General features: G+C 34.1%; 1 non-coding gene across 1 annotated transcript; it reads left to right on the top strand.

The window, feature by feature from the left end:
- The first annotated feature begins 14,845 nt into the window (after positions 1-14,845).
- LOC146946050 (small nucleolar RNA R71) lies at positions 14,846-14,952 on the top strand. Its single transcript, XR_015029521.1, has one exon. It is a non-coding gene; the product is annotated as a small nucleolar RNA R71 (small nucleolar RNA).

The raw sequence follows: 14,952 nt of genomic DNA, 5'->3' as shown, positions 1-14,952 counted from the left end.
CGTACAAGTATTAAATATTTATTTCTTACATTGATTTGATTTGATTTCTTTATTATTGGCAAACCTTTTATTGAATGACGATAAAGAAAAAGAGAATATGTAGTACTACATCCACAACCTGAAAATTAGTACAAGTTGTTCTACATGCACAATACATAAAATAAAATTGATTTTATTTTCTATTATACATAAATGAGAATAGTCATGAAACCTGAATTCCCATTTTTTTTTCATATTATACCTATTTTGCAAACTTATTCTATTTTTTTCTCCCATTTTTATCTCAATTTTTTTGTCATCTCGTGCCAATTTTTCACCCCCACTCTTATCCGAATTTTGATCTTTATTAGCAAACCCACTACACATTCATTAATTTCCTCATTTTTTTTTAATCATTCATTGAAAACATTGAAGTTGATTCTCAATGACTCATTCATATTTAAGTTTACAATGCATGAACATATACCACACTACTAGTTTTAGGACCTTTAGCAACATTGAATTGTGACATTAATTTAATTGTTTCCCATAAACAAAGAAATAGTGTCTGTAAACCGAAAACAAATAGTGATCTGTAACACATAATTCATACCAAGTGAAATCACAAAATTCTATACGTGGCTGCGATTGTTATTTAATAGTTTGGCCGAGACAACAACAGACAAAAATATACGCGACCACGATTGTTATTTAATAGTTTGGCCGAGACAACAGCAGACAAAAATAATGAAACAAAAACTAATTTTTATAGAAATAGACAACACCCAGTTTAACTAACGACCGCTCTCTCACAAAATCAAACATGTCTTCGTCTGAAGATCAACTTAATTTTTAACAAGGGAAATACACGAAGCAAATAACTACAAAATCAAGTCCATATAACAGTTGTTAACACCTGAGCGATAAAGAGAGAAAGAGATACGAGAGAAGCACAACATGTGTTGGTATATAATAAGAAAAATATCAGACAAAACATAACAACATGCATGATTGATTTAGAGAAGCACAGTCTCAAAAGATATGATATAATATGTGATTTCTTGTAAAAACATGTATTAGGAACTCAATGGATCACTCAAGTATTATTTAAATAAAAATGAGCAAAGTACACTTTCCATAAATCACATTCATGGTAAGCTCAAAGCATAAATTAAAAAAAGAAAATGAAAGAGAGAGTAATTGTTAATTGTTGATTACTAGAACTCCAACCAATGCCTCTCAAGGATATTAAAAAAAAAAAACAAAAACTAATTAAGTGCATGTAGAAAATAACATGAAACATAAAAACAAACATTTTTAAGCTCTTATCTCTAATTTAATGAAACAAATTAGTTTCTTTTTCACTTATTTTTCGCTTACAACTTCGTCGATTATGACATTCTTTTCAGTTGCTTGATCACACATGGTCTCATCTTCAAACCTTCTTCTGTTGGCACAATTAGAACCCAAGTAAACGTAGGTTGAATTGATTTGAGAGAAAACTATAATGTATTATGTTGCAGGGACTGTTGGTCGCCGTGAACCTATCTTTTCTGGTTGACGGTTTATTTACGATTCATTAAAAATAAAATATGGTTTAAATACGCTTGTATCTGGTTTGATATAATGCTCCTCGCTTTCTTCTACACATCATTTTTAAAGCATGAAATGTATTTTCCTGTTGCGCATTTGGATTCACTTAACGGATTTAAATTCATCTAGTTATATTTATATTTATCAATGTTAACCAAGTTATAATTCCCTTTTAAAGGTTGATTATGTCGTTGATGGGTCACAGTCATGTCCCCCAAATTTTTCTACCTCTTTTTTATTTAAAATATTTCACTTTGCTTAAAAGAAAAATATTTGAGAGAAATAACAAATCAAAATAAATCAAAAGAAAAGGACTTGGCTAATTCCTATTAGCAGAAACTACGTATAACCTGAAGATAAAAAGTCCATGGTGATCAGGCAAATCAAATATTCCTTTTTCATTAGTTTTCATATTGTCTCCTTTTGCAACATTCCACAAAAGATAAATATAAATGGTGATTGGAGAGTCCCAATCCCTTATAACATTTTCATTACATGATTATTATATTTAAATAAATTTTCCCTTATTAAATTTATCTCTCAGGAAATTTATCGTCATATGTTACAAGCTATTTGTTCTTGCAAGCTCCCAAACATGAACTCACGATGTGCTCTACTGAACCTTGAGCGTCTGTCAAAATTTAAATTATGGTAAGAAACACCATTTGAGCATCTATAAAATATAATTTAACAGATTTATCATATAATGTAAGGGATAAAATTTAGCGTGCATACCTTCGATGTTATTGGATTTAGAAACAGCACAACTAGTTGCACAATCATAAGCAGCTATTAATGACACCTTATTATCAGCTGTTGTTGACCCTCCACTACATTTTACTACTCCACATCCTGCTGTACAAGCTGCATAAGCACCCATAAATATTCTCGCTATTCTACATCGAGAAGCACACCTGCCAAGACAACCGATTGTCTCCGATACTGAAGAAAGTTCAGGTGTTGATGACATAGGGGGAGAATCATCGGCTTGAGCAACAACGAACATTATCATCACCAATATTGAAGCTATCTTTTTCATCTCATAGTTTGCCATAACTCTTCTCTTTGTAGATCTTGTTTTTTCTGCCATTATTCAATTTTATTTCGCAGTAAAAGTTGAATAAAAAACTTATCAATTGATGAAGATAGAAATAAATGGACATTAAAGTATATTTTCACACCTTAAAAATCCACATATCGTGTAAAAAAAATATATGCAAAACTACATACATGGCTAGTTAATTGATACCTATAGAGTAATAACAACATATTACCCTAAAATGAATTTTATGGTTGTCTATTACAAGTTATATAAAATGACATTACTTTAGAATTTTTTAAGAAAAACAAAAGCATGTGTTTGTTTGCATTAATGAAAATCATTTCAAAATAAAACATTTTAGAGTGTTGCATGATAAGGTTGTGTGATATGCTACTTTTGGGAAACAATTTGCCAACATTAACACACATGGATAAATAAAATGAAAAGCGTCACAAGCATAACTGTATACCTTTAGATCGGAAAATGAATTGAAAGTGAGAGAAGGATTGAAGGAGAGAGGGATATATTTAGTGAAAGAAATGTTTGGTATTTATAGAATATTCAAGATGCATGTAAACATGGAAGGCAAGGAAAATATGGAATCAATCACTCAAAAATTTATTTTCATTACCATTTTTTTGGTTGCCTACTTAACTATTGTACCAATAACAAGGAAGTTGATTTTTATTACTTTTTTTTGCCTGATTAAATATGGTATCGATCACTCTGAATTTGTCCAGTAGGGACTTATTTTAAGGGACTAATTGTCTCTTTTGTGATGGTGGTTCAAGTATGGACTAATTGAGTTGTCTCGGTTTTATTTTCTAACATATTATATGTAATTTTGAATTTTTTTCAGCAATCAAGTTGAGTTTTTTGAATTGTGTTTTTTCACTCTATATTACATTTTAATTTTGTTTTTTAAATGATAAAACATCTAGAGAAGAAGCCTCTAATGTAAAAAAGAAGAATATGTTGAAGGGAGTTCAATTACATATTAAAGGACCAAGGGGAAGGAAACCCATACAATATGAGGAGTTGCTTGAATAATATGTGTGGATGTCCATAAGTTATTTTTCCATACCTTTGACTTGTACCTTGTATTCTCATATAAGTATGACACATCATTTGACAGAAAAGTAATTACAAGTTAATAATATAATACACTCATTTTTTTTAACGGAGAATAGACTTATTTTTCTCTTTTTATCTCTGTGATATCTATTGTTGTTTTTTTTTTCTCTTTACAAAATATACTTTTGTTGTTATTGAGGAGTTTTGTAACACGTATTTCCCTTTTTTTTTTCTTTCCTTTGTCAGCTTTGCAATAAATGGAAAATTGAATTGTCTTTATTAATATCAATATAAGACCCTAGTAATTCGAAGTTCAATCGTGAGGGAGGTATAGTTTGAACAAGAATTTTTTTTCTCCCAATAATTGAACTTGGGTTCTACCGAATGATTCATCATTTGGTGGAGCTCATTAAGCACGTGAGCTTAATGTTTTTCTTCTACATACTCATAATACTCATTGATACTTTAATATCAAATTATTTTTTATTTTCACTTTATTACATTTAAATTTCTATTTTAAATTATGTTGTTTTGATAAATCATGAAATGATTTTCTTATTCTATCATGTTTGTTTCCAACTAAACTAATATTCATGATAATAATTTTAACTAGAGAAACAACATAAAATAAATTTCAAAATTAACTTATCATATAACGTTGTCTCATCATCAAACATTGAACTGAGATAAGATCTATTACAATTATCAAATCTTGCCTCTACCACTTTTTTTTTTATAATTAAACAAAATGTTGCTGGTCTCTCCACTAATTATATAAGTCTAAGAAATATCCAATGACGCATTTATCGAGAGATAGCTAGAGTGGCCCCTACGTAAGTCTTATGCGTATACATTTTTAATTTATAATTTTTTAATGCTAATAAATATTAAGTACTCATTCACTTCAATCCAACAACTCATTAGAAATTATTCCTTTCAGAAAAAAAAACTCTTTAGAAATTATTAACTGCACTATATCAATAACTTTACATTATTCCATTTCAACGATTCTTAATTTGTTAATTCATAAAGTATCCAATGGGACCATCATTTTTGATATATATATATATATATATATATATATATATATATATATATATATATATATAGAGAGAGAGAGAGAGAGAGAGAGAGAGAGAGAGAGAGTAGAAGCCTTTGATTTTCACAACAATTCCTCTTAGTTTTTCTCTATTAAAGGAATAAAAAAATATCTTCATGTTATTAGAGAGATCATCGCCCATTAGAGATACTTTAATAATATTATAATACTAATAGCTTAATAGTTATATAATTCTTATATGTTTTTGGGGTTAAAATATCCCCGAACTTAACCAACTAACTAAACTCAAATGGTTATGGAGCTCCACCAAAAGAATAAATTGTTATGGAGAATCTAAGTTAGATTCGTACGAGAAGTTATTTTTGGTTAGGTTTAACTTATTTTTTAACCGAACTATGTATTATCAAGAGGTCTTTTTCTAAAAACCGGGGGATTAACACGAAAAAAAATTCTCAAAATTTGTTATTTATGATCAGTACATTTGTATGTGTTCTATTAATTCATGGGTGGTGATTTCAAGAAGTGAATTATTAACATTTTAAGAAGTTAATTAGAATTATCGTTTAAATAAAGAAGTTTATTAATTGTTTAATGATTAATGATTTTTTTTAAGACATTAACACATTAAATGACATACTATTGAAGTTTAAAGTTGTTGTTGTTTAATTTCTATTCCCAACCAAAAATCATGTTACTTTTATTGACATTTAATGATGTTAATGCAAAAATTATGAAATAAACATAGGTTTTTTAATCGGCAAAATTTATTAGTAGCGCAACTACAAACACAAGATGCGCAAAGATATAATTACAAATACTTGTGAAAAATGAAAAACGCACTGTCATTGTGGTTCACTATAAATATATTAATTTTCACAACTCACAATTTCCTCTTCCAATTTTTTTTGAAGGAGATTTCCTCGTACAAGTATTAAATATTTATTTCTTACATTGATTTGATTTGATTTCTTTATTATTGGCAAACCTTTTATTGAATGACGATAAAGAAAAAGAGAATATGTAGTACTACATCCACAACCTGAAAATTAGTACAAGTTGTTCTACATGCACAATACATAAAATAAAATTGATTTTATTTTCTATTATACATAAATGAGAATAGTCATGAAACCTGAATTCCCATTTTTTTTTTCATATTATACCTATTTTGCAAACTTATTCTATTTTTTTTCTCCCATTTTTATCTCAATTTTTTTGTCATCTCGTGCCAATTTTTCACCCCCACTCTTATCCGAATTTTGATCTTTATTAGCAAACCCACTACACATTCATTAATTTCCTCATTTTTTTTTAATCATTCATTGAAAACATTGAAGTTGATTCTCAATGACTCATTCATATTTAAGTTTACAATGCATGAACATATACCACACTACTAGTTTGAGGACCTTTAGCAACATTGAATTGTGACATTAATTTAATTGTTTCCCATAAACAAAGAAATAGTGTCTGTAAACCGAAAACAAATAGTGATCCGTAACACATAATTCATACCAAGTGAAATCACAAAATTCTATACGTGGCTGCGATTGTTATTTAATAGTTTGACCGAGACAACAACAGACAAAAATATACGCGACCACGATTGTTATTTAATAGTTTGGCCGAGACAACAGCAGACAAAAATAATGAAACAAAAACTAATTTTTATAGAAATAGACAACACCCAGTTTAACTAACGACCGCTCTCTCACAAAATCAAACATGTCTTCGTCTGAAGATCAACTTAATTTTTAACAAGGGAAACACACGAAGCAAATAACTACAAAATCAAGTCCATATAACAGTTGTTAACACCTGAGCGATAAAGAGAGAAAGAGATACGAGAGAAGCACAACATGTGTTGGTATATAATAAGAAAAATATCAGACAAAACATAACAACATGCATGATTGATTTAGAGAAGCACAATCTCAAAAGATATGATATAATATGTGATTTCTTGTAAAAACATGTATTAGGAACTCAATGGATCACTCAAGTATTATTTAAATAAAAATGAGCAAAGTACACTTTCCATAAATCACATTCATGGTAAGCTCAAAGCATAAATTAAAAAAAGAAAATGAAAGAGAGAGTAATTGTTAATTGTTGATTACTAGAACACCAACCAATGCCTCTCAAGGATATTAAAAAAAAAAAACAAAAACTAATTAAGTGCATGTAGAAAATAACATGAAACATATAAACAAACATTTTTAAGCTCTTATCTCTAATTTAATGAAACAAATTAGTTTCTTTTTCACTTATTTTTCGCTTACAACTTCGTCGATTATGACATTCTTTTCAGTTGCTTGATCACACATGGTCTCATCTTCAAACCTTCTTCTGTTGGCACAATTAGAACCCAAGTAAACGTAGGTTGAATTGATTTGAGAGAAAACTATAATGTATTATGTTGCAGGGACTGTTGGTCGCCGTGAACCTATCTTTTCTGGTTGACGGTTTATTTACGATTCATTAAAAATAAAATATGGTTTAAATACGCTTGTATCTGGTTTGATATAATGCTCCTCGCTTTCTTCTACACATCATTTTTAAAGCATGAAATGTATTTTCCTGTTGCGCATTTGGATTCACTTAACGGATTTAAATTCATCTAGTTATATTTATATTTATCAATGTTAACCAAGTTATAATTCCCTTTTAAAGGTTGATTATGTCGTTGATGGGTCACAGTCATGTCCCCCAAATTTTTCTACCTCTTTTTTATTTAAAATATTTCACTTTGCTTAAAAGAAAAATATTTGAGAGAAATAACAAATCAAAATAAATCAAAAGAAAAGGACTTGGCTAATTCCTATTAGCAGAAACTACGTATAACCTGAAGATAAAAAGTCCATGGTGATCAGGCAAATCAAATATTCCTTTTTCATTAGTTTTCATATTGTCTCCTTTTGCAACATTCCACAAAAGATAAATATAAATGGTGATTGGAGAGTCCCAATCCCTTATAACATTTTCATTACATGATTATTATATTTAAATAAATTTTCCCTTATTAAATTTATCTCTCAGGAAATTTATCGTCATATGTTACAAGCTATTTGTTCTTGCAAGCTCCCAAACATGAACTCACGATGTGCTCTACTGAACCTTGAGCGTCTGTCAAAATTTAAATTATGGTAAGAAACACCATTTGAGCATCTATAAAATATAATTTAACAGATTTATCATATAATGTAAGGGATAAAATTTAGCGTGCATACCTTCGATGTTATTGGATTTAGAAACAGCACAACTAGTTGCACAATCATAAGCAGCTATTAATGACACCTTATTATCAGCTGTTGTTGACCCTCCACTACATTTTACTACTCCACATCCTGCTGTACAAGCTGCATAAGCACCCATAAATATTCTCGCTATTCTACATCGAGAAGCACACCTGCCAAGACAACCGATTGTCTCCGATACTGAAGAAAGTTCAGGTGTTGATGACATAGGGGGAGAATCATCGGCTTGAGCAATGATAGATCTCTGGCAAGTGCACCAAATACTATCGAAGTAGTAAAAATATCGTTCCCACGAGGACTGTTTTTAACTTCAATAATTCAATTTCGTTATATAATTAGGATGTATAAAATTTATTTTGTTTTGCCACTAGGCGGTAGATTTGGTTTGATTTTAATTAAATCAAGAAACAGAAAAGATTTGATTAAGAAAATAGGAGAGAAAGATGAGATCAGATCCGTCGAATCCTCTAAGTTCCCCTAATTGGTCTACTGCACCTATTTGTTATGAACCCTCTTCTAGTTTACGATGATTAACAAATTAGCCCTAATCAATCCCTTGAGTTAGGACCCTCTTCTTAAACTACAGCCCCTAATTCCTTAGGTGGTCTAATAATTCTTGAAGGTTTTACCGAACGTTAACCTATTATCACTAACAAACGATTATCTATTCCTAGACTAATCCTGTTTATTAGAACAATTCAATTAGGTCTAAGTTGAAAGCCATGGTCAGTGGTCATTCATTCTCACGAAAACAAGTTATATGTGATCAAGATATAAAAAGCATTAAGAACAATTGAATTGAATAAACTAGAATTGAATTCATAAACAAAATAGAGTTTCACAGCAACATGTGTCAATTAGGGTTACAAAGATTCATCTCGGATCTAATCTCTAAGAGATTTAGCTACTCATAATCGAGTTTACAAATAGCATAATCAATGAAATAATTAAAACATACATGAATTGGTAAAAGGATGAAGAAATCGCCCTTCTAGCCGTCTCCGATGTCTCAAAATCGCACTTTGCTCTCCAAAATCGTAACCCTTGTTCTTCAGCTTGAGTGCAGTATTTATAGAAGTCATGGGCCTGACCCATCAAAATCGCGCCGCGCCTTGTTAATTGGCGTGCCGCGATTTCCCCTTTACAGGAAGTGTGTATTTTTGCTTCAAAAATCGCAGCACGGCTTGAAATTGGCGTGGCGCGATTTCCTTCGAACAGACTTCAAATTTTAAGCTTTTTGCACTCCAGAACAGTATAAATTGCATGAGAACTCTATCAAAATGTCACAATAAGTCCCTAATATTACGTAATGACAGAATGTCATCACAACCCCAAACTTAAACCATTCCTTGTCCTCAAGGAATTTGCTTGCAACAGTGACAAACGACAGTAAAATAACAGTTACCTGACAAAACGATAGTACCCAAAAGTTCATTCTCCTTCTAGCTAAAGATGAGCTAGTTTGACTTGTTCGCATCCACCAATTCACAACTCCTCGCATCAAATTGAAACAGGGTTCTACCAGTCGACATGCAGGTCTACATATTACCATACGCTTGAAAAGTTTCTAAACATCAATCAAAGTCAATATCATTACACACTTTTGAGGTCTTTAGGGTTATAACGGGGCTTAGGTGAAAGGTGGGATATATTTGGATAAGTAGGCTACACAAAATTTGAGTTAGGCATTCCTACGGAAGTTATAGCACAAAATTCAATCCTTCAATCATTCACCTTGTGGAATAACAATCAATGCAAAGGTACTAGAGAATATTTTTAACATTTAGGGACAATCGAGTTTGAAGTTACTCGGATTTTAAATGTTTTGTCCCTTTTTCATCATTCAATTTCTTTTTTTTTTTTGATACACCATTTTTGTGTATATTTTGCATGACAATCTCATATTTCTTTCATTTTTGTTCTCTTATTCTCTAGTACCCCCACCCCAAACTTAGTTGGTTGCAAATTCCAATAGCAACCCCAAACTTAATCTTTAGCAACATTCTACAATGCCTTAACTCAGAAATTCATTAAGGGATAAGTCCTAAAAAGTCTCTAGGCTTGTAATGTAGTTTGTCACCGAACAAAAAGTTCTAATCCTACCGGCTCACAATTGGTTAAGAAAGGATAAATTCAGCAAATTAAAACAGGGTAGGCTTCAAAAAGGCTCACAGGACCAAGCACTTTTGCCTCAGTGTGTAATTGACAAAGACCAATCAATAATAGAGAAACAATGCAAGTTCTAGAAATGTAGTTGCATGGAAAACTAATCTAAATATAAGTAAATTGAAAAACAAGATTTGGCAATGAACCTTATGGCTGAGATTTCTGGGAGTATGTGACTACCTAGCAACGCCGTACACTTCGCCTTTGAATCAAGTCACCCCTCCTTTAGAACTTTTGGAATACCGTTTCATCAAACAACTGTTACTAAACTGGAATAGGTCACATGAAACAAAACAAATTCATTAATAATAAACAAGTGCAGGAGCAATTACAATAGGGAAATAAGTTCAATGGACTTCGACATTAAAAAGAAAATAAAAAGAAAATACATCAAAAGATAAATGACTGAAAAATAAAATACAAAGCAGAAAATGCTAATCCATCAGTAGATCAGCCCATGTCTTGATCATCATCCGAGTGTCCAGCCCCCGGTGTCCTCAATCCTTCGAAGATGCCATCCCCTTGATCTTGCTCGGTGTTGTTGAAATCATCAGTGATTTCCCTCCTCATGCGCAGCCCATATTCTTCTTGATGTGTAAAATATTGCTCCATGCGCTCACGGGAGCCTCCAAACCTCTCATAAGACCCACTAATTGGACCCATATGCAATTGAGCCTCCGCAGCAAACGCAGCTGAGAACCTAGGACGGTTCACCCACAGCTGGTCCGAAGTCTCATTCATCCAATTAGCTTGCACATGCATGAATTCCTCAAGCTTTGGATGAAGAGGAGCATAACCCCCTTGGCTACTACTCCCTCCTTGCTCCATTTGTTGTTGCCTTGCTGCTTCCCTCTCTCTCTCCTTGATGTAGCCTTCATATTTCTTGACAAACCCATCCATGACCGAGTCGGTGATCGGCTTCATATTGCTTGTGTTGAGATCACTATCATAAGCCGGCACCAACTGTTGCTCACACAACCAATTAATTAAGCTTCCATGTCCCAACTGTGTGGTGTTCCCGGTTGCTAGATCATGAAGACTATTGGCCAAGAGGCGGCCAATATCTATAGGGTGCCCCTTGATGATGGCATAGGCAGCAAGCACCCTCTTGAGAGGAATTTCAGAGGTGCAAGATGCACTCTCAAGAGTCTGGACCACATATGATACCCACGCCTTGGGTACCGGCAGCATCTCCGCATAAGTAAGCATCCGGGACTTTTTCCAAGTCGACCCAGGCCTACACATTGTTGTGATGATCTCATCAAATGTATCCTCCGTGATGGCAAATCTTTCCCTCCTCAGTTTTTCTACCCAACACTCCTCCGGTGCTTGAACATTCAGCCATGCGTTGAGAGCATCCGGGCTGAAATCAATATACTTCCCTCGAACAAAAGATTGAAAGGGTGTATCGGACACCCTTGCATTTGCAAAGAATTCGACGATCACCGTTTTGTTGTTTGCCTCGTCGATCATTTCATTCAATCTCGTCCACCCCCTCCTTCTTAATTCAGACTCAAAGAAAGGATATTTCACTAGTTTTGTGAAATCAAACTTCCTCTCCCCTATGACTTCGAAACTTTTCATAGATTGATGGAACTCTTGGGCTAGGTCATTGATGAAATGGATGGCGTTTTCTGGTGGTTCGGATGCGGCACGAGGACGTTTGGATTTGCTTGAGGATGGCTTGGGGTTGGTGGCTTTCTTGGAGCGGGTGTTTCTTTGGTTTGAGGCCATTTGTGAGTGAAAGGAAGATGGTGAATAGAAAATTTGTGGAGTTTTGGAAAATTGGTGAATTGTGGAGGTTTAGGTTGATGAATGGATGATGAATTTGTGGTTTGATGATGGTTAGGAAGTGAAAATTGAGATGAAGATGAAGAGAATTCGTGAATGGAAGTTTAGGGAAGTTTTGGTAGAGAAAGGTAAGAAGAATGGAATGAAAATGATGATGAACAGTGAAGAATTTATAGGCCTGTTTGGGCAAAATCGCGGCACGCCAAAATGCAAGGCGCGGCGCGATTTTGCGTTGCAACGGTCAATAACGGGCAGATTTTGTAACGGCTAGTAACGGATAGTTCCAACGGCTATTTTTTTTTCACAAAACAGTCAAAATCGCGCCGCGCCATGTATATAGGCGTGCCGCGATTTTGGTGAAACAGGGGGTAATTCCTTGCTTTCTCAGGCCAAAAATTTTGTTTTCTTGAAAAATGCCTGAGTCCCTTGGATTTTTGAAAAACTTTTGAGGAGAGAATCATGCAAGACATCAGTACCTTGCATGATTTTCTTGGCAAGAGGTATCCTTGAACAAAATTTTAAAACTTCCCTGCCTTGTATTAAAAGAAAAGAAAAATATTTTTGTGTTTTTATTTTTGAAAGCAATAAAATCATACCTGAAAAATAAATAGTGGGTTGCCTCCCACTCAGCGCTTCTTTATCGTCACTAGCTTGACTGATGACTATTTCTAAGGATCATATGATGTGGCTCCCTCTTCATTGTTTGGGAGTCCTCCTTTACGGTACCGTTTCAGCTTTTGTTCCTTACCCTTGAAAGTTCCTTGTGCACCAGACTTCTTTAGGTCTACAGCTTCATCAACAGGCTTGTTTCTTGCCAACCCTTCGTCACAGTACCTCCTAATTCTTTCCAAAGTATCAGAGAGAGTTGAATGCATACACCATCGAAAAGCAGCCGGCCCATTACGCATCCCATAGGGAATCCTTCTATAAGCCAATTTACCACCTGGACCAGTGGTAATAGTCTTTATTTCATTTTTACCAGTTGTCAATCCCCCATACTTGTTGTCACGGATGTCTCCTGATGATTGTTGGTGCATCTGTTCTTTGCTTACTTCCAGTTGCTTAACACCCTCTATCTTTCCAAGATCTTCAATCACTTCTTGTCTATCTATAGATTCCACACTTTCCACCTCCGTAGATTGAATAGATTGAGATTCAAGTGTTTTATCTTCGACAGTTTCTTCCACAACATCAATCCGGTAACACTTGGGATTCTCATCTTGGTGTTTCATTGCCTCAAAGATATTGAAGACTACCTGCTCCTTATGGAATCTCAACATTAGCTCTCCACGCTCAACATCAATCAAAGCACGACCAGTTGCAAGGAAAGGTCTCCCTAGAATGAGTGGCATGTCTTCATCTTCAGCCATATCTAGGACCACAAAATCTGCTGGGAACACCAAGTCATTAACCTTGACTAGCACATCTTCAAGTATACCGAAAGGGTAAGAGATTGACCGATCAGCTAAAGTGATGGTCATTCTTGTTGGTTTTGGTTCCCCACATTTAAGCTTCTTCATCATTGAAAGTGGCATCAGATTTATACTTGCTCCCAAATCACATAAAGCTCTTCCAATGTCTACCGGTCCAATTGAACAAGGGATAGTAAAAGCACCAGGATCCTTCAGCTTAGGTGGCAACTTCTTTTGAAGAATAGCACTACAATTCTCAGAAAGTGCTATGTTCTCATCATCCTTAGGCTTCCTTCGTTTAGTCAACAAGTCTTTCATGAACTTAGCATACAACGGCATTTGATCAAGGGCTTCACCGAAAGGAATATTCACCTGAAGTTGTGAGAAAAGTTGCATGAACTTCTTGAATTGGCCTTCATCCTTTTCTTTCTTCTTCGAAAGGTGAGGGTATGGAAGCTTCACATATGATGGAATAACCTGTGGTTTGTCTCCATCTTTCAAAATTTGACTCTTCGACTTCCTCAAGATTGAATCTTCATCAATTAATCTCTCACTTTTTTCTCCCTCTATTTTTTTCTTCCTTTCGTTTTCAACTACTCCATGATCATTTTCTTTTTCAACTACACCCTTCTCATTCTTTTCAACTACATCATTCTCCTCCACCTCAACTACTTCATCAACCTTCTTTGGAGCTTTTGGAACTAAAGGTGTCAAAACCTTTTTGCTCCTCAGTTCAATAGCATTGCAAGACTCATTCTTAGGGTTATCTTTAGTGTTACCTGAGAATCCGCCTTTGTTTTGTTCAGCCAACTGCTTAGCTAATTGCCCCAGTTGAGTTTCAAGCATCTTCCTAGAAGCTTCATTGTTCTTTCTTTCAGCTTCTTGACTCTTCTTCATCTCTTCAAAGTTGCCTTGAGTCATCTTCATGAAGTTCATCATAGTTTCCTCAAGAGCTGATGGCTTCCTTTGTTGTTGTTGAGGAGGAGTTAGCATCTGAGAGTTCAAAGCATTGTTGTTTGAGTAGCTTAGATTTGGATGCTTATTAATGCCTGAATTGTAGTATTGATTCTGCCTTTGATATCCTCCCATGAAGTTAGCTTCTTCACTTGATCCTTCCGGAACACATTCACCGTTGGGATGTTCTTCACCACATAAGTCACATTTGATTGCAGCCACTTGTTGTTGCTTATGAGCCAAAGTGAAGCCTTGAAACTCCTTAGTTAGAGCTTCGATTTGTTTGTTCATAGCTGCTTGGTTAGCAAGGATAGCAGTTTGTTCACTCACCCCAAACACTCCTCTTTCTTTCTTTTTAGCTTGATCACGATACTCATTGCCAGCCATGTTTTCAATTAGAGCTTGAACTTCATGATCAGTTTTACTTTTGAGACTACCTCCCGCGGAAGCATCTAAGAACATTCTAGTGTTTGGTGTTACCCCCTCAGTGAAGATTTGGAGGTATTGCTTCTCGGTGAACTCATGATTAGGGCATCTCTTGAGAAGCAAATTGAATCGCTCCCAAGCATCATACAATGATTCACCTTCTCCTTGCTTGAAGTTAGAGATCTCCATCTTCTTGTC

The sequence above is a fragment of the Medicago sativa genome, chromosome 2 (genome assembly GCF_051527215.1).
Source record: "Medicago sativa cultivar Bolivia chromosome 2, Bolivia_mono, whole genome shotgun sequence".
NCBI lineage: Eukaryota > Viridiplantae > Streptophyta > Magnoliopsida > Fabales > Fabaceae > Medicago > Medicago sativa.
The sequence above is the reverse complement of the archived record's forward strand: the minus strand, read 5'-3'. Positions and strand labels throughout refer to the sequence as shown.